We start from the raw sequence: 27185 nt of genomic DNA, 5'->3' as shown, positions 1-27185 counted from the left end.
AACGGTCGGCCTTTAGCCTAATATTTAATAGAATTTTATGTTTAACCCTTAATTAGGCGCATGGGGTCATATATAATTTACGTATTTTTTCTCTTGTATTTGTTAAGATGAATCAATAAAGACAAATACGGCAATGGCTGTAAGGGTTGTCGGATGAAGAGCAAGATGTCGCGGATTATATCTCGTAAGATGAAATTGCAAATTATATTCCTGTACACAATGGGCATGAATCGGTAACTGCGATCCAAGAGTCCAAAAATTGCCAAAATATGTTTGGATCATCGGAGGGTAACTGTTTTCTATCTAGACATACTAAAGGAATTTAACCAAAAGTGAAATGATCTAAAGCACCAAACAATACCAAAGGAAGTGTCAACTGCAATGATCAACTATGCGCTTAGGACTTAACTCATGAGAAGGACTAAAAGACGGCCATAGGCAATATTTTACCATATTCTTCGAACCCTCAAAGAAAATAGTGAAATTCAGTCAGTTAAATAAAAAAAAATCAATACTAGAAGAGTGAAAGTTATGATTTTATATGTTTATTATGATATCTATATGCCATTTAATTTTATTTGATATAACATAATATTTTATTGTATGAGTTCTTTCTACTCCATTTTTATTCATAGCATTGGGGTCAGATGTGACCCCATGCGACTACTTGTGTGATTTTCTTAATGCGCCTAATTAAGGGTTAATAGAAAGTGAAAGTATAAGAATATAGAAGAACCAGAGAGATAACATTGTTTGATTGTATAACGATCCCGCGTGTGAGAGAAGGACTCACACGTTACAGAACGTTTTATACATCTTAGCTCTTTCATCTTGAGCATCATAATGTTTTTTTTTTTTTTTATGGAATAGGAGGACAAACGAGCGTACGGGTCACCTGGTGTTAAGTGATCAATGCCGCCCACACTCTCCTGCAACACCAGAGGAATCACAAGAGCGTTGCCGGCCTTTAAGGAAGGTGTACGCGCTTTTCTTGAAGGTACCCATGTCGTATCGTCCCGGAAACACCGCACAAGGAAGCTCATTCCACAGATTCGTGGTACGAGGAAGAAAGCTCCTTGAAAACCGCACTGTGGAGGACCGCCACACATCCAGATGGTGAGGATGATATCCTAACTTGTGGCGTGTCGTGCGAAGGTGGAATTCGGCGGCAGGAATCAGGTTGAACAGCTCTTCAGAACACTCCCCGTGATAAATGCGGTAGAAGACACACAATGAAGCGACGTCTCTACGCAACGCCAAGTGATCCAGCCGTTCACAGAGTACTGGGTCCCCGACAATTCGAGCTGCTCTGCGTTGCACGCGGTCAAATGGATCGAGCTGATACTGCGTCAGACCAGAGATGATAGCAATACTCCATGTGAGGCCGGACCTGCGCTTTGTAGAGCGCTAGAATGTGGGCCGGCTTGAAGTATTGCCGTGCTCTATTTATGACGCCCAGTTTCTTTGAAGCCAGTTTGGCTTTGCCCTCCAGGTGGCCACGGAATTGGCAATCGCTCGAGATTTCGAGACCCAGTATTCCGATACTAGGCGAGGCTTTAAGGGAAGTGTTATCGAAGAGCGGTGATACGACAAATGGGGTTTTTTTAGTGGTAAACGCGCAAACTTGAGTCTTCTGGGGGTTAAATTGGACAAAGTTCAATTTACCCCACTCCGCGACCTTCTCGAGAGAGGACTCGATAGAAGACACAAGTTTCTCCCGGCACTGGTCGACGTTTTCCCGAGAGAGACCTGCATGGCCCGTGTATACGGCATCACCAGTGCTGTCGTCTGCATAGCAATGCATGTTGGCGGTGTCCACCATATCATTGATATGCAGAAGAAACAGCGTGGGAGATAGCACACAGCCTTGGGGCACTCCAGCGTTCACGGGCTTGGGATTCGAGCAATAACCGTCGATAACGACCCGTATGCTGCGCCCAGTGAGGAAGCTGGAGGTCCACTTGCATAAGCTCTCGGGAAGCCCAAATGATGGAAGTTTTGCGAGGAGCGCCTTGTGCCATACACGATCAAAGGCCTTCGCTATATCCAGACCAACTGCCAGCCTTCCCCCTTGCTTTCAATAGCCGCCGCCCATCTTTGTGTTAGGTATACCAGAAGATCGCCAGTCGACCGACCATGGCGAAAGCCGTACTGCCGGTCGTTGATCAACTGGTGACCCTCAAGGTATACCAAGAGCTGGCGGTTAATTATGCTCTCCATAATTTTGGAGAGTAGGGAGGTAATAGCAATAGGCCTGTAGTTTGCCGGATCCGAACTGTCTCCTTTTTTTGGGATCGGATGGACAAGGGCTGACTTCCATGAATCAGAAACTACGCCTTTTGAATAAGAGTGCCGGAATAAACGCGTTAGCACCGGCGTCAACTCAGGGGCAAACGTTCTAAGCACGATTGGAGAAATGCCATCCGGCCTGCTCGACTTCCTGACGTCCAACGAAAACAGAGCTCGCCTAACAGTTTTCTGTCGGAACTGTACTTCAGGCATGGAGCTCTGACACCGCGGGATGGTCGGCGGTGTTTTTCCGTTGTCGTCAAGAGTCGAGTTGGAGGCAAAAAGAGTGCACAGGAGATCGGCTTTCTCTTTTGCCGTATGGGCCAGGGTGTCATTCCTCATGTGCAACGGCGGCATGGACGGCTGGTTACCAAGAGCAGCTTTCGACAACGACGATGTTTACACTTTTATAATACACAGATAAAATATGAAAAATAAAATTTTATGAACAATGCGGGACTCGAACCCACGACCTCTGGCGTCCCGTTCCAGTGCTCTGCCAACTGAGCTAACCGTCCGAGTGACGTATTGTCATAAAATATTGTATGCTTTGTTCAACTCTCAGGTTGTGTAATAAACAAAAAAAAAGTTTTTCAAATTTTATTTGTGTATTAATCCTAGAAGTTGGGGTTATCACTTTAAAAACAACAAATTGTTTATAATGAAGTCCCAGCAACGGCAGTAGCAAATATAAGAAGGCGACCGCCGAAAACGTTTATTGCGGGTTTATGGAATACTATCGTTCCCGTAACCGTTTTGAGGAAACTCAATACTGAAATACTTACATTCCAATTTTCCCTGAAGCTCGGGTTCACCTGAAACAATAAAATTTTAAATTATTCCCGCTGTTTTCATCTAGACCTAATCGAGGTAAATAATATAAAATACTGGTGTTCTCGTTAAAAATTAATCGTATTTTACTTATAACTCACGACACTATCACGATATAGTGATGAAAATTTATCGTAGGTATTATCGCATCTTTGTTTCAAATTCAAACATTTTTATTCAAAATAGGATTCAAAATCTCTTATTGAACGTCAAAAACCACCAACCATTTAAAATATACTTTCTCAGACCTGAGAGGAACGGGCGCAAGAAACTCAGCGGGCTTTTTTTTATTAAAAAAAAATGAATTACAATGTAATATCTATACTAATATTATAAAGCTGCAGTGTTTGTTTGTTTGTTTGAACGCGCTTATCTCTGGTACTACTCGTCCGATTTGAATGATTCTTTCAGTGTTGGGTAGTCCATTTATCGAGGAAGGCTATAGGCTATGTTTTTTTTTTCAAAATTAGGGATCCGTAATAAAATTGCTATTTTGTAACACAAGGTGTAAAATCGAAAACCTATTTTTGCGTGCGCTGCAAAAACTATTGACAATAGAACAACAGATGTACAGGCTATAATATAGGCAATATTTTATTACTTATAAAACTATCGCGTGAATTATACTTTATATGGCAAAACAACGTTTGCCGGGTCAGCTAGTCGTACAATATACCTAGAGCCTGAGGGTGTGCGCAACATTCCTCAGTCTGCGGTATCATTTAGAAAATCATTAATGTTATAATAACCATTCCCACACAAACGTTTTCAATAATTGTTTTAAATTTTGAAACGTATTTTTTTTGTACACTTTCTGGGACCATATTGTAAAAGCATTTACATCGCCCATAAAAAGACTTACATACTCATACATACTCGCATACTCGTAACAAGTTTATGTTTGTTCCTAGTGTTGTTAGTGTCACAGTTTCGAGCAAATTACTTAGTGTGCTTATGAACATATAGAACATATCAAGAATATATTATTGAGATGCAAACTGATTATTTCTTTAAATTTTTCTCTTAATGATTCTTTGTCGTCTGTATAAATCCATATTTATAGATATTTTCAATTTTTTTTTATTATTACCTAAAAAATCAAACGAAGGGACGTCACTTTATTGTGTCTTTTAACTTTATCACCATAGGTAGTGTTCTGAAGAGCTTTTTGACCTGGTATCATACCATACACCCACCTAACAAAAGACTGGCAATGCTCAAATGATATTTCTGGTGATGAGAATATGGATATAATAATTATTACTATAATTATGTACTATTGCAGGTTCTCACAGATCCGTTAGTACATTTTGGCTACATTTATTTGTTAGATAAGTCATAACAAAATACATAATATTATACTAAATATGGATCGGATGTCCTTCTATCTCATGGAATTTTTCAGCATCTCGTAGATCCCTTGATACATTTTGGCTATCTTTATCTATTAGACAAGTCGAAACAAATTTACTCATAAATACTAAATATGGATCGCAGGTCCTTTAACCTCAGATAATTTCTCGGATTCTCGTAGATCCTTAGTAAATTTTAGATGTTTTTATTCGTTTTAATCTAACATAAGCATAACGTCGTAAATAATACGTGTTTCATTCATTTTTAAATACCAAGAATTAGCGTTGATAAATAAATTACAACTTTGTCGTGCGGTTTAAAAGACACGGTGTAAAGTAATTACAGAGAAGGAAGTTCCCGCTAAGAATATCAAACAAATGTATCTGTTAATTGTGTTGTCTTTTAATAAGATGTTTGCGGTAAGTAAATGGCTGCTACATTCCATTAGCATATTGAATTAGATTCGATTTATTGAAAGAAAATGCATTTTGTTTATCGTTTCATGTTATTTCTTCATGGTGGGACCTCTTATGAAACTATTATATTAGGAAAAATAAGGTTTATCATTATATTAACCCCCTTATTCATAGTCCACTAACTTTAAACAGCCGCTAAGGAGTGTTTTTTCTCATTCTGACTTAGGTCTACAGAAGAAGACAGAGTGAGAATGAGCAATGCTTTAAGTTAGCAGACTTTTATGAATAAGGGGGTAAGTGTCACAATAAATTAACAATAAAATTATTATTAACTCAACATTGAAAATAAATAAAGTATTCGTGAAATAGAAGGATTCGACTACGAGGCCTCAAATTCTGCTTGATTAAAAGCCTTAGTACTAATAATAGTGATAAAAATTACTCCTATTTTTTATTAGTATTTTTGGCATTTTAGCTTTAGGTAAAGCAATATTTTAAGTAACTATCTAGTTTGATAGTCTTGAGTCTACGATGTTTTAAAAGCAAACTTTATAAAACAAGATTTTTAATTTTCAAATTCAAATATTAATTTAGTAAGTAGGCTACTTAAAATAAGATAATAACGTAATTAATTGAAAAATATTTTTGATACATCGTCATTTATAAACCCTACTTATTTCAAGCAAACAGCTGCAGTTGAGCATTTTTAATCCCAGGACTTTTTGTGGTACAGTTATTAAGATATTTAATTTACCCTTTCTTACAGCGAAGTTTTCTTAATTATACTTTTAAATTTACATAATGATACTTCCTGTAATTGTAAAGTATGTTTATTTCTTGTATTTATTTTGTGAATGTCGTGTCTTTAATTCAAATTCAAATAAAATTTTTATTCAAAATTAGATAAAATATCACATATTGAAAGTCAAAAACTACCACCCTTCCCAACAGGTATTCCTCAGACCAGAGAAGAACGGGCGCAACTAACTCAGCGGGCTTCTTTTTTTTATAAAAAAAAAAGTTACAATGTAAAATCATACAATATTATTTATTATTTAATAGCCTGTGGGCGGTCGCTCTATTCCGAATCAGTAGTATCATTAAGAAAGTCATTTATGTTACCTTTACCACACAAACGTTTTTTAACAATTCTTTTAAATTTCGTTATACTTTTGTTTCACACATTATCTGGGATCTTGTTGTAAAAGCATATACAACGCCCCATAAAAGACTTTCTAACTAATAGCCGAGTAGTAGGCATTAGGTGAGATGTGCTTGAGTCGTGAGGAGGCGAGAGGCGAGAGCGGGTTGCGGCACAAGAACACCGATTCCAAAAATACTAGTATAGTAAAATCGTAACTAGAATATCATTAATTAATTAGATTGTATAGAAATACGCAATTATTTTTGTACTTTTTAGTGCACATTATATCTATTGTTTTGGAATAGTGTTTTCGAAGGTGGTTTTTTTTTGTTATATGTATTGGGATACCCCACTAAAACATTATTTTATTTCGTCTTCTTTCTCAGGTGTGGATACCTGGGGTCAATTTGGTAAGTAGCTCGAATCACCTGATCCTGTAGCACATAGATGACGAAAGTTAACGTTAAGTACAGGTAGGCTCTTACGTAAATTAATTCAGGTGCATTTGCGCACTTGCCTTTGCTTTCATTTGGCTTAGGGATAAAATAAATAACCACTCGATTAAGCGAAGGGATGGTAACTATTCAAACTTAGATTATGTAAAGATGCGGCAAAAGAAGCTGAATAATATTTTACTTGTCAGTTAGCAGCAAAATAAGAAATCAAGAAACATTAGACCAATCAAAAAGCAGTTTGAATTCGGAATAAACGTCATTGCAAACGGTAAGATAAGTGACAATCGAATAGCAACTGTAAATTACGTGTTTATTGAGTCGTGAATGCGATAACGCCACGTACCCTCTCCATTATGAGCTGAATACTTTTGTTCTTCCTCATTGACTGCTTGAATAATACCTTCAGATCGGACTTGTAAACGGAATCTGTTAAAATTTTTGTCACATCCCATATGAAAAGTTCTCCTAGAATTTTGTTATTTGTTAATTTAGTAATAAATTGTCGCACACACGATACGTAATAGTATTTTTCCCTTCAGAAAAAAAAACACACACACACACACTGACGTCTTACTCCGTCGGGGTAAACAGAGACAATAGAACGCCACTTGCTTCTATCCTTTCAAACTCACGCTCTTCCTCTACATTCCGTACTCTTTTCATATATGCTAACCGGTTCCGGGTCCTTCGGACCTTTCCTTTTTACAAATCGTCTCCAATTTAGATTTAGTGGGAAATAAAAAGATCAACAACTTTCGTATTTACACTTTTTTCACATTACCTCAAAATTTATGTGAAAAATTGAAATAAACAAGTTTTAGGTTTTTTTATTTTTATCTTGAACAAAAAATGCTTTCTTTTCTTATGGGGTTTACATCCTACTATTATTTTTTTGGTCTCAAAAATTATCGACCCTTGTCTTTTAGTGACTGTTCGAGACAAAAAGTTTCTAGTGAAAAGCGAGGTATTTTTTTATGACAAGGAGAGACAAGACGAGCAGGACGTCAACCTAATCTGACTGAATACACACTAATGCTTACACATTACTGCTTCACGGTACTAAATAATCGGCGTTGTGGTACCATGATCAAGCCGGGATCCTGTGCAAAGGAGCCTGCTACATAATTGCTTGTGGAATACCAGACATTAACCTGATTCAGGTTGAAATGGTTATGAGAGATGTTGAATATCGACTAGTGGTATTAACCGGTGATCGGTACGGTGTTTCAGATCAGGCAGTGGTCCACGGTTTCAACGGTAATTTGAAAACTTAATAATTTTTTTTATGACATGAATGAATGAGACGAGCAGGACGTTCAGCTGATGGTAATTGATACAATGCGCCCTGCCCGTGACAAGGCAGTGCCGTTCAGGATACTTGCAAACCCAAAAATTCTGAGTGGCACTACAATTGCGCTCGTCATCTTGAGCCATAAGATGTTAAGTCTCATTTGCCCAGTAATTTCACAAGCTACGGCGCCCTTCAGACCAAAACAAAAAAATGTTTACACATTGCTGTTTCACAGCAGAAATAGGTGCGGTTGAGGTACCCATTATCTAGCCGGCATCCTATGCAAAGGAGCCTTCCACTGGTAAACCTGATACATATAGAACAACTTTAGTGGTGGAATTTTGAGGCTGTCAACGTAGTTTTCTATTAAAACTTAACGTTGCTTTTGTGCAAGTTGAAATCTCATTAAAATCTGTTGTGATGGCTTAGTGACAGTATGAACTTTAAAATTTAAAGCAACATTTAAATTAATGTAAGGAAAGCGTAAAGGCGTTTCTTGTAAAGTTTAATGTGAACAGAAGAAATATTTGGATATCTTCTCAAAGATTTATAATATTTGGTTGTCTTAAAAGAATTACAATGTTGTTTCATTTGCAAGAAGTATAGTTAGTATATTATGAAGGTTGTATTTGACAGATAGATGAAGGATGAAGTATAATTGACATAGTAGGTGACGGAGTAATATTTGAGTAATTTAATTGGTCGAGTATCAATTCAAATTCAAATATTTTTATTCAAAATAGGATGTGACATCACTTATTGAAAGTCAAAAACTACCACCCATTCCAAAATGAATGCCTCAGACCTGAGAAGAATGGGCGCAACAAACTCAGCGGGCTTTTTTTTTTCATCAAATAAATATGTTTACATAGTAATATTGTACAATTAAACTTATTATTTAATAGCCTGAGGGTGGTATCTGTATATGTATACTCCATCTGTGGTATCATTGAGAAAGTCATTTATGTTATAGTGACCTTTACCACACAAACGTTTTTTAACAATTCTTTTGAATAACGTAATACTTTTGCTTTGAACATTTTCTGGGTTCTTGTTGTAAAAGCATATGGCTCGATGTAATAAAAATATAGAAAAAATGGCATCTAAAATGGTATCTTTTTCAAAAGGCAATTTTGTGAATGAGTTTGAAACGTTTAAATTTAAAATAATCTGAATAGCGCTCAATAGCTGTGCAATTTTTTTTTTCTATAACTGTTTTCAATAAAATTGTCATAATAATTTTCTTGGCAATTATAAGATTTTCACCCTTTTCAACTTAACCTTCATAACGCTTCAGTGTCAAAAAGTATCAAGTGTACAATTTGAGGTTTTCAATAACAGGTGTGATTATCGCTTTTGCAAGGCTTCGACAATTCAAGACATGGATGCGTACAGCCGTATCTATAACAATTGGCATATCTACAAAGGATTACTCTGCCAATTTAATAATTAGCATTAGTAAATTGGCAGAGGAATTAGATAATATAATCCCAATCTGAGAACTTTGTCATTCTCTGTTGTCAGTTAAGCAATCAACAATGGCAACAGAGTTAGGATATCATCCCCACCATATAGATGTGTGGCGTTCCTCCACAGTGCGGTTGTCAAGGAGCTTTCTTCCACGCTACTACAAAGCTCATTGTCGCTCAGAGGGCATTCGAGGCGTCTATGCTCGGAGTTTCCCTGCGCGATCGAATGAGGAAGATCAGAAGAGAACTGAAGTTACCGACATAGTCCAAATTATTGCAAAACTGAAGTGGTAGTGGGCAGGGTACATAGCTCGACGGACAGATGCCCGTTGGGGCAGTAAGGTCCACCACGGAGACCACGTACCGGAAGACGTAGTGTTGGTAGGCCCTTCAAGACGGACCGACGATCTGGTCAAGATCCCCAGAATAGGTTGGATGAGGGCAGCGCAGGACCAATCGTGGCGATTTTTGGGGGAGGCCTTTGTCCAGCAGTGGACGTCTTCCGGCTGAAATGATGATGATTCCAAAGCTGTGGAAACAGCTTCCTTGTTCGGTGTTTCTGGGACGGTACGACATTGGTACTTTAAAAAAAGCGTGTACATCATTCTTAAAAGGCGGCAACGCTCATGTGATTTCCCTGGTGTAGCAAGAGAATATGTGTGGCGGCGATCACTTAATATCAGGTACATTCGTTTGTCTTCCAAAAGGGGGACGGACATGAAACGTGGAATTCCATAAAAAAGCGCTTTATAATCTGTACCAAGTTTTGAATGCGAAATGAAATGTAAAATGTCAAACACCCAAACGTAAAAAGCAAGAGTATCTCAAATTATTTCCTGTTTCCTTTCAAGTCGCGTCTGATTGAAGCATCGAGCACGAGGATGCCATTACGACCGGTCAAACGGATATCCGGACCCCTATAAAGATACCCCGGCTAAAAGTTGTTACCCCACGACTCATGTTTACTGGGGATATTCAATCAACCTTTTATAAAGAAAAAAAAGTCGATATGAGCGAGTGGAACTCACAAATCAACATTCCGGTAGTGAAGTGTTTTTTAGTAGGTTTTCTCGTGACAGGCATCGTCATGCTCGCTTAATGCCACTGCTTGTGGCGGCGTCGTGGGGCGGGTCTTTTCCTTCCCTAAAATATGGTCGAGGAAGGGCGCTGCTTGTGGTGGCTGGATGATCCTCTCCTATTTTTCTAATTTCTTTTATATTGTTCATTTTTTAAAATTAAATGTATTATATATCTAATATATAAAATTCTCGTGTCATGGTGTTAAACTATGAACCCCTCCGAAACGGCTTGACCGATTCTCATGAAATTTTGAGTGTATATTGGGTAGGTCTGAGAATCGGACAACATCTATTTTTCATCCCCCTAAATGTTGAGGGTGGTCCACACGAAACTTTTTTAAATTTGATTATGAGTCAGCATTAAAAAATACATACAACTTCAAATTTTCAACCATCTACGATCAACAGTTACTTTTGTATCGCGATTTTAATATCGGCAATACAACGTTTGCTGGGTCAGCTAGTATTTTTTATATAATAATAAAGCTATATTTAATTCCATGCATAGTATATATTAAACTATGACAATTGGTAACTTATTAACCTATTATGTACAAATATATTTATTACACTTAGTTTAAGTTATTACACTTCTAGTTATGAACTCTATTTTGTAATTAGTTTAATTATTATTTGTTTTAATTATCATCTACCTAATTATTTAATATATGGACCCCGTTAGGGTAAAAACCTCCCCCAAGGCATGCCATCCTTCTCTGTCATTAGCTCTGTCTAGCCAACTTCCTCCCGCGTACGCTACGATTTCGTCTGCCCATCTGGCCCTTGGTCTTAAAATAAAATGCTCGCATAATACCCTTAATTTCATTTATGGTATGTGTGGATGAAGGCATTTACTGTATATAGTACTTTAAGTATGTACTCAATAACTATAACTATATTTTTACTTATTAATTTACATTTTTTTTGACTTACTCGTGTAAGGCATTTAGAAATTAACGTTTATGTATTTGCTGTCGCATCACTTTGCATATATTGTAATTGACATGATTTGTCAAATTAAATTGAAAATAAGAACCTGTAATACCATTCTGTTTCGAAAAGAGCAACTTTAGAGTTACTTGCTTATTCTTCTCTAAAGGAAATCTGCCTTCCGAACGATCTGTATGAAAAAATTACATATTTCAAGTGTAATGCAATTTACCTACGAAATAAAATAGTTTTGTTTGTTTGTTTGAAGGAATAACAAGAACCATGACATTGAATTGAACGATACATTAGAGAAAAACTTAACCCAACCAAAAAATTAAACCGCTTAATGCTATCCTTGATATCAATCTTAGATCATTTTATACGTCTAGATAGACTATGACAGCTGTGAAAACGTCAAAAAAAATATACTTTAGAATAAACCTCTATTTTGAGCAAAATATATATATATATATATACAAAACGCGACTGTAAGACGTAGCTCGTTACGCACAGGAAACAAATATTCCTGGCCTGATTTTATCAGTTGTCTAACAGCAAGAGACTCTATCTCGATATATTAGTTATCTAAGATATCAATATAATTGTAAATTCTAAAGAGTCTTGCACATCACCCTCCAATGAACATGTAAGGGTACATCTATTAATTACGTTTGTCGATTCTTTGACCCTCCATAACTCCTTGGGGAGACGTCGCAAGATTTGTTTGACACCCTCTCCCTATTCCTAATTTCACTTGAGATATTTCCAAATGTGTATTTTTAATTTCATTTATTTAGAGGCGCGGAAAACTATCTTCGCGCCTCAACAGCGCTACTGGTACCCAAGCGCTGGCAGCTATCTCGTTCAAAGGATCAGCCTTGCTATTCAACGTGGAAATGCTGCCAGTATCCTTGGTATGCTTTCTCGTAATGATAGTTTTAATTTTATGTAATCATAGTGAATATAGTTATAAGATTTATTTTGTTTAAATAAATTAGTCTATTTCTTTGTGATGGATTCATTATTTTGATTTAAAAAGCAATTTGCGTATTTTTTCCGTCTCGCCCACTAAATGTCTAACGTATATATAATAAACGGTCCCTAATATAAGAAAAAGTAAAAGTTTCAAAGATAAAATGTTTCAGTTTCGACTAATATTATTTTGTGATTTTTTTTTATAAATTAAAATTAATTTTCTGAAAGAAATCATAAGATCATATCAATATTATTATAACGTTTCCACTATTGTTAAAATAATACAAATATTTTGACGCGTTTAGCAAAATAGTCACAATTTCACGAACAACTCTCTAAGAGCGGCGATATCACAGCATGAATCTATCATACATCACAAACGTAGAGCTACTCAACCGTAATAACAAAAAAATATTTCAAAAAATGCAAGTAAACGATTGAAATTTTGAAAGTTTCAAACAAAGAAATTATACCATTTAGAAAACCTTTGAATCATCCCTACGTGGGCGCGTGTAGCGTACTATAAATACTCGTAGGTGTGTAACCTACGAGTATTTATGACTACGGCGCAGCGTGAAGTAGGTGTCAGTGCCTACGCTAGCTCGCGGCTTCTAGATATCTTACAGGTTGTTCGGAAATGATGTTAATTGGTTTATTTAGGTGAATTATGTATTTTTATTTTTGATTTTTTCATGACGCCATACATGTTTAAAATGAATTTACTACACTGTATATAATTAATGTATACTACCGTACCTTAAACGTGCTTTTTTTTGGAGAGGGGAAAATACATTTACGTATTGAAGATCCCGAAACGTGGCCCATATGTCGTGCTCGGGTGTAAATACACCCTACCGACTAAAAACCTCCTTTAGCTCTAAAGGCTTTTATAGCGAAGCCAGGCGGGAAAAAAACGTGCTATTTAGTTAAGCCGTATTTAAAATAATAGCTAATATTAATAATTCACGCTAAGCCTTAAGTAGACGCAGTATATTCTGTATAAGGCAGACAGCATTAATGTAACGGTTCATTAACTTTAAAACCGACCGCCGGAGGCAATTATTAACAGATTTACGATATTAATTGGTTCTTTGGTTAATTATTCAAATAAGCCGGAAGCGATGGCTTAATTAAATCGAAAACGTAATACTTATTTATTAACTTTCTATGTTTCAGGTACATTTTTTTACTAAGAGCTGGCATGTTGTTTGAATATGCCTGAATTGGTCTCCGCTGCGCTCCAATTACATACCGCACTACTCAAGAACAATAGCTTTTTATTACAACAAATATATGTTGCTTGTCTGCGTGGTATCTTGACACTCAAATTCAAATTTTGTAACATACGCTTCGTATTATTTTACATTGAAATTAATAAAATACAAAATACTTACTGATGATGTGTGAGCCCAGTCTTATATTTTGTAGTATTATTTTTACAAAGTTTTACTACACAACCCGGCATTTTAATTTCAACTATTAGCAAAGTTTAACAAAACATGTGGCACGTCAACGTCACACATTGTTCGAGACTGGCTCGAGTACGCCCATTTAATCGTAGTATTAGTTGCCGCACTTTGCGATTACGTCTGCGATATATAGTTGGAGCGCAGCGGAGACCAATCCTTAATCTACGTAAATATGTAAATTTTTGAAAACAGCGTTTTTTTTTTAAAGATCAATAATCATTCCGCCATAATACGTTAAAGCCATAACACTTTACAACTAAACTAACTTCACTTTGATTTATGTTGCATAGTAACAGTTTCTATATGCGGATTGATACATCTACTGCACTCTTTACACTTTTGAGATTTTTTTTATGAATAATCATTTATTTTTCCTGTTTTTAAAGTGAAAGTTTTATTACATCGCCTTTTTTGTCCGTTTATCGCATGTCGCATTATAATCGGCCGCAATTTTGTTTCATTTGTATTTTTGTGTACTTTTTTCGCCTTATGTTTAATTGTATATCAAATCGTTATATTTTCTATTATATTCACTCCTACTTTGTTTATATTTAAGTGGAAACTTTATTGGCTTGCGTAATATAAATTATGTGTTACAATGTGTATATAACTTAAGCTGTTTGTTTTCCAATAAATAAATACTCCATGGCCGTTTGTAGTAGGAGTGAAGTTGTATCTTTAATTTTAACCATTTTTTCAAGTTAGTGTAGGTTCGAGCCCCATACCCCTGACCAATATTTTTTATCACATTATATTGAAATTTTTATAAAGAAATAAAGCATTCGTTTTATTTCTTTCGTTTATTATGCTGTGTTATTATTATTATGTTATTTTGTGAAATAAAATAGGTTCATTAAATCCAAAAATTATTCTCTACAAACTCAAAAACTTTTTTTCTTAAGTGTTGTTAGTACGTTATGTTATTTTCAAAGTATATAAGATATTCATTTGTTAATCCCACACGAAGACTATCTTCTACATAGCATAATTAAACAATCTGTATTCATCGCGCTATTCAGCAGATAAGCGAATAATCTGCGATTTTATTAGTTTATACGATATGGACCTTATCAATAGACGGTTCTAGATCCTTAGCAGTAAAGTCACGTAGCACCAGTAGACCGTGTAGGGTATGTGAAACATTTTCCTTATCAAATATTGTATTTACTTTTGGATTAAATTTTAAATTTACTACTTTACTTACTTTATTTATAATTTATTTTTGGATTAGATTTTTAAAAAATTAACATATCATCAGTAAGTATTTTGTATTTTATTAAATTCAATGTAAAATAACACTAAGCGTATGTTACAAAATTTGAAAGATGTCATTGAGTGTCAAGATGCCACGCACACAAGCATCTTATATGCATCTAAGATGCCTTAATAAAAAAGCTGTTGTTCTTTGGTAGTGCGGTATCTAGTTGGAGCGCAGCGGAGACCAATCCGTAATCTAAGTTGATCTCATAGAATTATTCATACAGAAATTAAAAATAATGAAGGGTATCGAATAGAATTAAAAATAAATCTATCTTTTAAGTTGGATCAAATTACAGACAGTGTGTAACATTTTATTAGAATCCGTTCACTAGCTTAGAAGTTCATCGCGGACAAACAACGTGACACGAAATGTTAATATAATATAAAGATATATCATGGATCTACATCTGGAGAGTGAAACAAGCAAATCAAGATTTATGATAAATGTTCGTCAGCGCACAGATTAGCTTCACAGCTGCAACTGTAAGTTCAGAGCAAATGAAGTGCAGGTTCAAATTCTCCATCCTCCAAAGTTGGGCACAAATTAATTACATCGCTGCCAGTGTTCTTGGAACACTTTCCCGTAACGATAGTTTGAATATAATGTACGAGTAAACATAGTATTATAAATATAATTATAAGATTTGTTTTGTTTGAATAAATATTATATATGTATGTATGTATGGCGCAAAAAAAACGTCTATTTTTTTTGAGTCTCGAGTGAAAAAATGTTAGTTTTTGATGTTTTAAGAGCTCCCTACAAAGGATAGCTTAAAAAAAATTAAGAGGTTATTAAATTTCAAAAATCGTTAAAAAACGATTTTTTTTTTGCGTTACGTCATAATTTTATAAACACAAAAAAGGTTTTCATGAAAGTTTTCAGTTCGAAATATGAATTTCAAAGGTCGCACATAATTTTTTTTTAAATTTATGAGTGACTATTTAATTGTATTAACATTTTTTAACTCCTGACATGACTTTCAAAATTTAAATTTTGAATTTAAACTTTCAGGAAATTATTTTTTTTTGGTCTATAAAATTAGGACGTAATGAGAAAAAAAAATTAAAAAGAAAAAAATATTAGATTTTGGACGATTTTTAAATTAATTTGGAGCGACCTCTTAAATTTTTTTTTATGGTGTCCTTTAGAGTGAGCTCTTAAAACATCAAAAACAATCATTTTTTCACTCGAGACTAAAAAAAAACCCACAAGTCGGTTTTTTTGCACCACTAGTATGTACCATTTTATATTTTCTAATATTATTATTTACTCCAGCGTATTCTGTGTAACATGAACTGTAATATCCGGAAAAGGATTTCCGGACTCAGCGAAGATCTCCTTTAAAATGGTCATTAATTCTTCCATTTTACATTCTCAAATAAATAATACGAATGAAATTTATTCCTTTTTGACGTATCTGTATTGAGATGAAACGGAAGCAGAATTAATAATGCTTATGACTTCTTGAGGGATGACTTCTACCTAATTAAGAAAAATGCTCTGATGCGTTCATTTCTTCTTGAAAACCCCATTTTTTCAGGAAATAATAAGTTAGATTTAACAAAAGATATATATTCTAATACTATGCAAGTAAATCAAAACGTACAGGTTTGACAAGGTTACCAAGGAGCAAGGTAACACAGAAAAAGTAAAGGAAAAATTCTGTAATCATTTTTGTGGCTTATAATACGTAATAACAATCTTTATTTGCATCTGTATAAGGTCAATTTTACAATCGGTCTTTTTTAGGTTCAAATTTCTTATTCTACCTACGATGCAAATATTATAATATGTAGTAAGCATATAATTTAATTTTATACAAAATTAAACCTAAACAATAAGTATCCAAGCGAGACAAAATTTATATAAAATTCTTAAAAGAAGTAATATCCATGTCAAATTTGTTTTCCTTAATTTAAATTAGTCATGACAAGAATAAAAACATTTATTTATCAAACATACTGTTTACATAATGAGAATAGGACATGATTGTTAATCCGGTTGAAGACAGCTTAGATCCGGCTAATGAGAATTCCGTACTTGTAACCTCCCTATACTCTTAAATCATGAACAGTATTAGTCTAGTCATTCTGTGATCTTCTGGTATAACTAACATATAGATGGCTTTCGAATGTCTTGGTGGTTGGTTGGGATATTGCAAAAGCATTTGATTATGTATAAGACAAATTCTTTCATTCAAAACTTCTATCGTATGTGGTTTTCGAGAGTTTGTTCATCTAGATCATAAGCTTCCTTGCTGGGCATAAAACACAGGTCATCGTTGACGATTATTGCTTGAATCCGAAGCCTGTGAACACTGGAGTAGTCCAAGGTTATGTTTTATGTCCTACACTTTTCCTTTGCGTTATAAATCGTCAACCAATACTGAAATAAAATTGTATTGTAATTAGATCAGTCTGCAGGTCACAAAAACAAGAAAAAATATATTTTTTGACTTAAAAGTATTATACAGACATAATATAAATGTAGACATGACTTGTAGTAAACATTAAACATCGTAGAAAATAAAAATAAAAAATAAATATATATTGTATTAGTGAAACAGAGGTGAAAATGTAGTTTTTTTGAACTTTTGTTTGTTAAATAGTAACATAATTAAACTAACACACAAAAATCTACACAGTCGCAGATAACGGTAATGATAAAGGTTTTGATACTTTAATGGTAACAAAAGTGTTGAAAAATAATTATTTTGAAATTTATATTACTAAGAACAATTAATTCAGTTCAGTTCTTTGACTCAGTAAACTTAGACCTCATTATTTTTAATAGCATTCAGATTGCGAAACTTACGCTTGCTTTCAATCTTAACACAGAATTTTAATGGATTTCAGACTTGAATAATAGAAGTTACTACATTAATTGTTTTTGACAAAACAAGTGATACACACTTGTGTATATCAGTGGCGTAAGTTGGCTGACTAGTTTTTTGCAGTACTTCTTTTTATGGAAGAGAAGGATAATCCTTGCGGCATGCCACCACCACCACCTTGAGACTACTACTACTTGTTACATACCAAAAAAGGGGGTAGTATCACTGATAAACGCCCTCACTTGTACAATATATACTTATATTATTGTAACTAATGATTTTTTTTTGTATTGTAAGAAATGTATTTTATAAAATTTGCACATCATAAATGTGGCAAACATGTACTCAATAATATTTATGTAACCTCAATCTCACATGTTTATGCAAATAAAAACTTTGACTTTGACAACATTAACGACCTAACAAATAAAATTGGTCTTAAGTTTTACCTAAGAATAAACCATGAATATGAAAAATTTGGATTATATCGCTGACAACACTGTCAATACAATGATAATTCTGAAGATTTCCGAATATCAAGCAGCCTTGCAAAGAAACGCCGGAAACAATGTCCGTTCGAATAAACCAATCATAAGCGAAATGTCTATTTGTAAACATTTTGCGTATTCTTAGCTTACTCTCAGGTTTAACTTTATACCTAGTTTATTAATTGTAAGGCCGTAAAGGTTTTTTATGGGAGTAGCTTTCAGAACATGTAGATGTCTACAGCCCATTATAGTGACAGTAAGTTTGCAGATCTTTATTTATGACTGATTGCCATAATAATCATGGTATCCATGTCAAGGTGATGTCATGAATTCTCTTGGTCATGCGGTAACTATACCCTTTAATCCGAAAAAAAAACTATGCTTATCTCATACCCATCAGACCAAAATACAACTAAAAGAGCATCGCTATTTTACGACAGAGATTGTTATGATGTCTTCGGACTAGAAACTAACAAAAAATCTAGCATCAAAACGGGTCAACTGATAGTGCCCATTCTTGTAATAGCAGAGGAATGATAAGATCGTTGCTGGCCTTGTGAAGCGTAGAAAAAATGTGCATTCGTCATATGAATTTGACAAATTGAAAAAATCTACGTAGCGGGCGACGAGTGAACCGCTTTTAATATATCCTCTAAAATCATCATACAGCAATAAAGATCAGATGGAGCAAAGTTCCATTAACGTCTTTACGTAGCCTCGATCTACAGTCGGCTGTAACCCTTCAATTAGCAAGATTAAATTAAACCATCAAGTCCGCCAGGTCGCACTATAACTTATAACTTTGAGGTGTTTTGATACTAGACTTTCACGTGCTTAGATTATAATGGTTTAAGTTTAATACTGAGTTAATTCAATAATCCGAGTACTCTGTGCAAATAAATGAAATTTAAGTATATAAATAAATATTATTATTGAGATTAGACTTTTCCAATTTTAATTTGTTTCTGTTAAGTCTGTCTGTTCCAGTTGAATTATGATATAGCTGAATTATGATTTAATAAAATGAAATTTACGAGAAAGAACTCGTCGGTGATCACTTATATATTAGTGTAATTATTAGTATTGTGAATAGGAAGATAAACGATATTAATGATCCAAAACTTGATATAAAAAGTATAAGACTTATTACAATAAAAATACTAACTACGAATATAACATTATACTGTAAAAATAGGTAAGTTAAGTCATTCCTTAGTAGCCCCGTAATGTCACTAGCTACGGCGCCCTTCACACCGAAACACAACTTGGAATGCAGCTACATGCAAACAAGGTACACGTGTGAATACCTTAAAATTAGAAGCAGTTTATTTAAGATGGCCGCATGGCATTACATTCCAGAATTTGATCCTTATTAGCAACACTGTCGAATGGTGTAGTGAAGTTGTGTTTAATTCTTTTTTTAAATTCGGTTCCCGGCTAGGAAAAATAATTTATAAAAAATCAGTTTTAAGGCCTGATTAGAACGTGTGCCTCTGAGTTGACGCTGGTGCGAATGCGTTTATTCCGGGACTCATATTCAAAGGGGGTAGTCCCGGACTCCAAAAAAACTAGGCAGTTCAGATCCGGCTAATTACAGGCCTATTGCTATTACGTCCCTACTCTCCAAAATTATGGAGAGCAAAATTAACCGCTCTTAATATACCTACCACCAGTAAACTAATGACCGACAGTACAGCTTTCGCCATGGTCGGTCCGCAAGCGATCTTCTGGTATACTTAACACATAGACATATATTACATAGCGGTGGCAATCAGAAGCAAGAGAGAAGGCTTTTTAGTTGGCCTGGATATAGCGAAGGCCTTTGATCTGGTATGACACAAGGCGCTTCTCTCAAAACTTCGATCACTTCGGCTTTCCGAGAGTTTATGAAAGTGGATCACCAGTTTCCTTATTCTAGAACCCGTCTAGTCTAGCGCACCCCAGCATAAGTCCGAACCATTTGATAGCAGAGTTCGATTCAGGCAGGCAACGCGAGCACACGTGCCGCGTTATCTGTCCTCCTTCGAATATTTTTATTACCTGCGTTATCGCACTATCTGCTCAGGCCACCAGGGCTACCTATTGTTATCGCGCGCTATTGTTCGGGACTCTTTGAGTCTCGCACCTGTAACGTTCCTTCGCGGAACGTAGCTTAGTTATTATCTGTGTTAATTAACAATTACCCGGTTTTACGATCGTGTTAGTTAGCACCTGTGCTGTGTTTCGCGATTCTGCACGCTAATCGTGTGTGTTTGTGAGTGTTGCAGATCGTGCCGTGTGTGTCTACTCCGTGGGGGCCTGCACAGCGTGCATCGGGGTTCCGGCCCAGCCAGTCTACATCCAGCAAAGCTAAGTCTTAGGCTTAATTATTATTATTAATTTCTTTTAATTTTAATTTATTATTAATTAATATATAATTATCAATATTATTTAGTAATGTGCAAGTGTACAACTTAACTATAGTTGTTCACTTAATTATTATATTCCCCCTCTGCCTGACTCGGGCAGCGGGGGTTGTTGCCCACTCAACCTGTTATAAAATATGACAACCATGGCTTCACCAATGGTTGCCGACGAGGGCTTTTTCAGCGCTCTACTTGATAGGTTCCTTACGGAGAAGATCGCTCCGCTAATGAAAGAAACGATCAACGAGACAGTGGATGCCGCTATTAAAGCGAAATCCAGCAAATATAACTCGTCATCCGACGTTTCGGGTTCCGACGGGGAATCCGAAATGGAATTAGGAAATGACTCCGACGCAAGCTCCGTGGCCTCGGTCAAACCGAGAAAGGTGATCACCCGATCAGCCCGCCCGCCTGTCCTTCAGGCGTACTTTGACGCGCAGGCGACCCCTAAGGTCCCCGCGGTCAGTCCTGACCGCACGGAAGCCCCTCAGGCTTCCAGTGCTTCACCGGCCCAGCCGGAAACCGCTCTACCGTCGAGAGCGGAGAGTGTCGCGTCGGATGCTGACGGCTTCATCACCGTCAGTCGCAAAAAGAAGCGCGGTCGCGAATCGCCTTCTCTTGATGGCACACCCGCCAAGAAAGCCGCGGCCACGACTGGCTCCACTCCCGCGTCCGCGCCCGCGCCCGCTAAATCCTGCGTACCGCCTCCAACCAAGCGCCCGCCTCCTATTTTTATAGGAGACCGAGGCCGCTGGTTAGTTATCAAAAATAGGATCCCGAAGACGCTCTCCTTCCAGGCGAGGGCGTACCAATCTCTCATCAAATTAGAGACCAGAGAGGTAGCGGACCACCGCGCCCTGACATCTCTTCTTAGAGAGCTGAGTGTGGGTTTCCACACGTACGCCCTGCCTGAGGAGAAGCGTCTGAGGGTCGTTATTAGGAACGTCCCCAGAGAGTTAGACGAGGCCGACATTATGTCGGACCTCAAAGAGCAGGGTTACCCTGCACACGAGGTGCACCGTATGCGCGGAACCACCAACAAACAACCATTTAACATGGTTCTCGTCGTCCTCGACCTCACGCAAGAGGGAAAGGAAATTTTTAATATTAAATTGGTTTGCTCCCTTCAGGGCATCCGGGCCGAAGCTCCTCGCAACCGCGGGGGGCCTGGTCAGTGTCACAGATGCCAGTTATACGGGCACTCGGCACGCAACTGCGAACACACCCCGAGGTGTGTGAAGTGCCTCGGAAAACACGGCACGCCGGAGTGCCCTCGACCAGCGCAATGCGTGGAGCCCCCGGCCTGCGTCTTGTGCGGGGAGAAGGGGCACCCCGCGAGCTATCGCGGGTGTCCCAAGGCACCCAAACACAAGCGTCACCCAGGGCGCCGCCAGCCGCAAGGCAGAGCAGAGAAGGTGGAGTTCACTCCGACCTTCAAACCTGCACCGCCTCCGAAGGTAAACGCCTGGGCGAGGTCTCCTCCGGCTGCCAACGCTGCCACAGAGGCCACTCTCGCGGCCCCTGCGCCCCTCCGGCCACCGCTAGCGTCCCGCCCGGCGGCGTCGGTCCCGCGACCGAGGCCACCGGCGCCCGAGTCCGCGGCAACAGGTAACAAAGGCGGCAGCACCTTTGCCTTCATGTTCGAACTGTCAGAGCTGTTCGACATTGATGAAATCACAGCCCTGGCCAGCAGGCTCGATGCTGTCCGGGACGACCCGCCGTCGCTCCTGCAAGTTATGGCAGACAACGGCAAAATATTCCGTGCCCTCACCGATATAGGGCGAAAGTATAAAAACATTCGCGATGCCTAATTACGTAAGCGGACGGGTTAAACCACATACGCTCCGTATAGCGTATTTTAACGCCCAAGGCCTTAAGCCTCAACTAGACTTGGTGAAGGAGTTCGCTCACGAACATCAATTAGACCTATTCTTAGTGCAAGAGACATTTCTAAAACCACGTATACGCGATCCGCGTATCGCTAATTATAACTTAGTCAGGAATGATCGCACCACCCGTATGGGCGGCACCCTCATTTATTTTAAAAGGTCTCTACACTGTATACCTATAGATCCTCCGGTCCTCACTAACATCGAGGCCTCTGCCATCCGGGTCAGTATGGCGAATCACCAGCCGATCACTGTTATTTCAGCTTATCTTCCGCCCAACAAAAAAGTATTATACACAGATATAGAAGCATTACTCGGCCACGGGGCTGCAGTCATAGTGGGCGGCGATCTTAACGCCAAACACTCCAGCTGGAACAGTAGAGCCACAAATAGAAACGGAATCTTATTAGATTCGCTGACAGACACGCTGAACTTTTCAGTAATAGCACCCGACGAACCAACACATTATCCGGATAACGTCGCGCACCGACCCGACATTCTAGACGTTGCGTTACTTAAGAACGTAACGCTCAATGTAAATTCAATCGAGGTTTTTCACGAATTAGAGTCAGACCACCGGCCCGTCGTCCTAAATCTAGGCCCACCGGTTAACTTTCAACCACCGACGAAAACAGTGATCGACTGGCAACGGCTGGAAAAGGATCTCGAGTCTATCAAGTCCGACGACCTTGACCTTATACCGGACGTCATCGACTCGGTCGACACAGCTCACAGTGCTATCTCTCATGTGAGGTCACATATACAGAATAGGATCAAGGCCTGCTCCAAGCAGGTTCCGACGATGCAACCGCATCGCCTAAACCTGCCTCCAGAGGTCAGGAACTTACTCACACAGAAGCACAGAGCCACTAGACTTTACGACAGGTATCCGTCGGTCGAGAATAGGCGCCACCTCCGCTACCTACAGCGGGTGGTACGGGAACGTATCACGGAACTCCGCGGCGAACGTTGGGACCGCTTGCTCGGCAACCTTAAGCCATCACATGTGGCTTTCTGGAAGCTGCCTCGCGCGTTCTAACAGGTGCCGCGCACTGTCATGCTTCCTTTGGACAGACCGGGACTGCAGCCCGCGCTCGATGACGATGAGAAGGCTGAATGCCTCGCCGATAGTCTCGAGAGTCAGTGCTCTCCAAATGCAGCAGCCGACCCGGCACACGTTGACGAAGTTGATCGTGAAGTTGAACGTCGCTCCGCTCTGAGCCCTTCAGGCGATGTAATAAAACCCACCTCTTACGAAGAGGTGAAGCTAATCATTAAGGAGCTTCACTCCAAGAAGGCCCCGAGGCCTGATACTATAAACAATAGGGTTCTTAAAATCCTACCCTCGACTCTTATTACTTTATTGGTTACCATTTTTAATATTCTATTGTCTAATAGCGCGTTCCCCGAACAATGGAAGGATTCCATTGTTATCGGTATCCCAAAACCCAATAAACCTAAAGCTAATCCGAGTAGCTATAGGCCTATTAGCTTAATTAACTCGATCGGGAAACTTTACGAAAGATTAATTCTCGCGCGTCTTAATCATTACATCGCGGAGCTCAACCTGATACCCGACATACAGTTCGGATTCAGAACCGCTCACTCGTGTCCCCAGCAGGCTCACCGACTCACCGAGTACATTCTCGTACGGCGTCAACTTCACGCTACCACGGCAGCCGTGTTTTTCGATGTCGCGAAGGCATTCGACAAGGTATGGCACAACGGCTTAGTATTCAAGCTATATCAACTGGGAGTTCCAGACAGGCTCGTGCGCATCATACGAGCCTACCTTACTGATCGCTCCTTCCGATATCGAGTAGAGGGCACCCTATCCTCACCCAGACCCATCAGGTCTGGCGTGCCACAGGGTTCAGTCCTCTCTCCCACTCTTTTCTCGCTCTTCCCGAGCGACATTCCCAAGTTTCCGAGTGTCCAGCTCGCTCAGTACGCTGACGATACGGCACTCTACTTTGGCTCCGCTCTATTGAACCGATCAACCTTGAGCAGGAACATTAAAGTACTTCAAGCCGCCGTCGATGAACTAGGCAACTGGTTCAGAAAATGGCGGATTGAAGTGAACCCCACCAAGAGTGCAGCGGTACTCTTCGGTAACGCGAATAGCATCCGCGCTAAAAAACGACCGACCGACGTCATTAAATTGTATGAAACACCCATACCGTGGGTGAAGGATTACAAATACTTAGGAGTCACGTTCAACAGCAATATGAACTTCAAGAAACATATTGATACGGTATGCAATAGAGCCCGATTTGTCCTCAGTCGCCTTTATCCACTTGTGTGTGGGCGAAGCAAACTTCCGCTCAAACACAAAGTGACGCTGTACAAAACCATCGTACGGCCCATACTGTCATACGCAAGCGTCGTTTTCGCGCACACCCGACCGAGCTACTTACGTCGTTTGCAAGTAGTTCAAAATAAATTCACGCGCATGGCAACCGGAGCTCCGTGGTTCATCCGAAACGTTGACCTTCACCGCGACCTAGAGCTTCCGACGATAGCTCAACACTTTAAAGAGATCTCGCGACGCCTCTTTGACAAGGCGCCTAACCATCCCAACATCTTGGTTAGGAAGGCATGCGGGTACACCCCCCTTCACCATAGTCTCAACCCAATAAGACGTTCCAGACACGTAACGGTAGACCCGGATGACGACATCACCATCGCGAACGTGACACCCACATAAACACCGACACAGACACGCACACACCGCCTTCGCAGGCGTAGGCGCGGTCAACCACCGCAAACCACTGGCACTCGTCACTCTGACGATGGCCAGCGGCCCGCACCTTAGATACACCACACATTGTTTTGATACCCGACGAGACGTTAGTCCTCGTCCTGTAATCGTTTCACTACACTCACTCACACACGGACTGACTGACGGACTGACATACACCACTTACACAACCACAAACACACTCCACAAACAGACACAAACACAAACATACATGCACACTAACATTTACACAACTTACACACATACAAACATACATACATACAATCATAAACATATACATACATACTTACATACATTACACTAAACATCACCACACTCGCCGGCGAGTGTGTTCTTCTCATCTTTTCATCTTCATCTCATCTTCATTTTCATTTTCATTCTCTCTCCTTCCCACAAGCACACAGCCGGTCTGAGGTTCGAGTCTCCTTAGGAGACGCCCCGCGACTGTTGTTGCGTAGTCTTTGCGGCCTCCACGGCCCACGTCCTACTTCGCTGTGAAAGCCAGGGCTGCTAACAGCACAGAGGAGGTTTTAGTCGTATTGGGGCGTCCGCTTACGCGGACACTCGAGTCCGACATATTACGCCCCGTTCCGGGGTGTAAATACGTAACAGTATTTCCTCCTCTCAAAACAACAAAAAAAACCATTTGATAGCGTGCAACGGAGAGCTGCTCGAATTGTCCTCTGGTGTTGCAAGAGAATTTTGTGTCGGCGGCGGTGATCAATTAGCATCAGGTGATCCGTACGTTCGTTTGTCCTCCTCTTAAATAAAATATATCAAACTAAGTCCCGAGACTCCTAGTACTTTTCGCTATTTCTCATAGTTACAGATTTGGTCAATTCACCATACATAATTTTATAGTTATAAAAGCCATTATAGAGCAATAAACATCAGACGGAGTGCAATTTAATTTATATTTGAATGTAGCTGCTTCCCGTAGACGGCTGTAACCCTTCAATTAGCAAGATTCAATTAAAGCATCAAGTCTGCCAGGTTGCACTATAACGTGTAACTTTGAAGTCTTGATACTACAACCTTATGGTTGTATAACATATATAATATTACAAGGTTATTCTTATTCTGAATTGCATTAAGACTCCTTACATACGAACTATTTTTTAAACACTATTGATCGTTGATTGATGGGTTGATATTGCAAAATTTTTGTGCTATGAACCGAATTTTCCTTTTTACATGCTTTTTATTAACTTCCCCTGTATGTATATTTGTTTGTAACCGACTCATTTGGGCGTGATTTTGACCCACTTTAAACGGCCATATTTCGTTCAATCTTCGTAGATTTATCGAAAACCGATGACAATACATTAAGTTGATAAAATAATTTCATTTATCAATTTGCATAATTAAATTTTTGTTAATTTATATAATTTTCATCTATCGTCGATAAGGCCGGAATTGATGTTAATTTTAAATTTCTTTGCTATTTTTAGTTCGGTTAGCTATAAAAAGCGTGGTTTTTTGTTTTTTTTAACTACTACTTATTGTATTTCACACACACACACACACACACAAACACACACCCAAAATTACATATAAAATAGTAATTGTTGTCGTCATTAGTTGCATAACCACCATTGTTATAGGCCGACCGTTTATCTGAGTCCTCGCCTGCGGGGTACAGGGGCGCGGGGGTATGGCTACAAAGGGGACTGAGACAGGTGCGGGCGTAATATTTGTATGAGAATGAGCTGTCATGATCGGAAATCTAACGCTTAGTGCCTTTTCACATGCTTACGGTTGCCATCTTTCACATGTACACGATGATGATAGATGCTCTTGGACGCCACGGGTTATCCTACCTAAAATCGGCAGGCCGTATCAGTCGT

General features: G+C 38.6%; 1 protein-coding gene and 1 non-coding gene across 3 annotated transcripts in view; both read right to left on the bottom strand.

The window, feature by feature from the left end:
* LOC126970981 (neuropilin and tolloid-like protein 1) overlaps window positions 1-27185 on the bottom strand; it is a 287957-nt gene that overhangs the window by 193357 nt on the left and 67415 nt on the right. For both annotated transcript variants that reach the window (XR_007730751.1, XM_050817145.1), the window contains exon 2: window positions 3075-3104. The gene's annotated coding sequence lies outside the window, so the exon portion shown is untranslated. The remainder of the gene's footprint in view (window positions 1-3074; window positions 3105-27185) is intronic.
* Trnap-ggg (transfer RNA proline (anticodon GGG)) lies at window positions 2735-2807 on the bottom strand. The gene has a single exon. It is a non-coding gene; the product is annotated as a tRNA-Pro (tRNA).

Source organism: Leptidea sinapis, chromosome 22, assembly GCF_905404315.1.
Source record: "Leptidea sinapis chromosome 22, ilLepSina1.1, whole genome shotgun sequence".
NCBI lineage: Eukaryota > Metazoa > Arthropoda > Insecta > Lepidoptera > Pieridae > Leptidea > Leptidea sinapis.
The sequence above is the reverse complement of the archived record's forward strand: the minus strand, read 5'-3'. Positions and strand labels throughout refer to the sequence as shown.